The sequence below is a fragment of the Cyphomyrmex costatus genome, unplaced genomic scaffold (genome assembly GCF_001594065.2).
Source record: "Cyphomyrmex costatus isolate MS0001 unplaced genomic scaffold, Ccosl1.0 scaffold105, whole genome shotgun sequence".
NCBI lineage: Eukaryota > Metazoa > Arthropoda > Insecta > Hymenoptera > Formicidae > Cyphomyrmex > Cyphomyrmex costatus.
The window spans coordinates 251,753-253,337 of record NW_017275008.1 but is presented as its reverse complement, the minus strand read 5'-3'; the positions used below and the strand labels follow the sequence as shown (position 1 = coordinate 253,337).

General features: G+C 25.0%; 1 non-coding gene across 1 annotated transcript; it reads left to right on the top strand.

Annotated features, from left to right (window-relative positions):
* The first annotated feature begins 535 nt into the window (after positions 1-535).
* Positions 536-619, top strand: TRNAL-UAA (transfer RNA leucine (anticodon UAA)). Its single transcript has one exon. It is a non-coding gene; the product is annotated as a tRNA-Leu (tRNA).
* The last annotated feature ends 966 nt before the right edge of the window (positions 620-1,585 follow it).

Sequence of the window (1,585 nt, the reverse complement as noted above, 5' to 3'; positions counted from 1 at the left end):
TTTGCGGCAGTTTTAGGTAAAAATTTTTCAACCAGTAAGTGGATCCAAATAAACTTTTGCACGGATATTTATTAAAATTTTATTATAATATTGTATATGTAAAAAAAATTGATTTAATTTGTAATGCTTCTTTATTAAGTTCTCCGCATAGATATTCTCTCATCTCTGATAAAGTGCGCGTGTGCGTCTGCATGTGTGTATGCGCGCGCGCGCGTGTGTGTGAGATGTACATCTTTGTCGTGGAATGTATATCGTAATAATAAAATTATTTATTTTATTTTATTATTATAAAATGTAACATGTATTGATTACATATTTAAATAAATATAGCTTTTATAATAAACAAAGGAAAAAACGTATGTTTAAAATTATCATTTGTACGTATTATTATTTGTAAAATTATTATTTGTAAGTATGTACGAAATTATCCAGCATTGGAAAGGAAGAAATAATGCATTACAAGTAATTTAATACAACGTTCAAGATATATAAACCATTGCAATAAAGACAACTCTTCGATAGACCTCGACAGGAAGCTAGGTTGGCCGAGCGGTCTAAGGCGCCAGACTTAAGTTCTGGTTCCCGTCTGGGAGCGTGGGTTCGAACCCCACACCTGGCAAATTTTTTGTATAACGAATATGAATTAAATTGATTAAAGAATTATAGCTTTGTTAAAAGAGTAAATCTCTGATATTTATTTTTAATTAATTAAATCAATAAAACACTTTTGTAATTAATGTCATTTTCAGATTTGATAGTTTCTAAAATTGTTTCATTTTAAAATATTATTATAAAATGTTTTTCTTAGTTATTTTTATTATTGCAAATATTATTCTAACAATTTTTTTAGTAATATTATAACAATATAATAATAAAATATACGTTCTTGATGTATTTGATTTTAATATTACAACAGAAATGGAGTTTTTCTCTAAGAATATACTTTTTCAATATTTTTAAAAGAATTTTTTACATTCAAATTTATCATTGCAATTAGGAAACTTTGACAATAATTATAATTATTATTATAGGCATCAAACATATTATTATAAAAATTATCGACCTTGGATAAATTCTTAAAATTGTCGATAAAATTTCAAAAGTCCGGTAATAGAAGAATTTATCATTACCGATTGTTGATATAAAAATTGTTCACTTTATCGATATAAATATTTAAATAATTATAATTATAATTATTGTCTGGAGCAGACTGTGAATGTAACATGACTCTGGAAAAAATATTAAGAATAGGAATAAATATTAACAAAAAAATTAGGAGTAAAAATTAAACATAACTCACAATAAAATACAATAGATATTCTCAAATTTCTTGCTGACGTTAATAAATGTGACAATAAAAATAATATAATATTTTAAATAACATTAACTTGTTGAAATAACATTTTTGTTAATATAAATATTATCATTTCTTTTTTAAATTTCAAGTCGGCAATGCAGATTGCTTTCATTGCTGGAGATTGCTTTATTTTATCTAATATATTACTAGTAGATATTTCAGATCCTGCAGACTCACAAATTGCCAACCATTACAGACAGTCATCTGTTGTAGTAATAGATGTCAGTT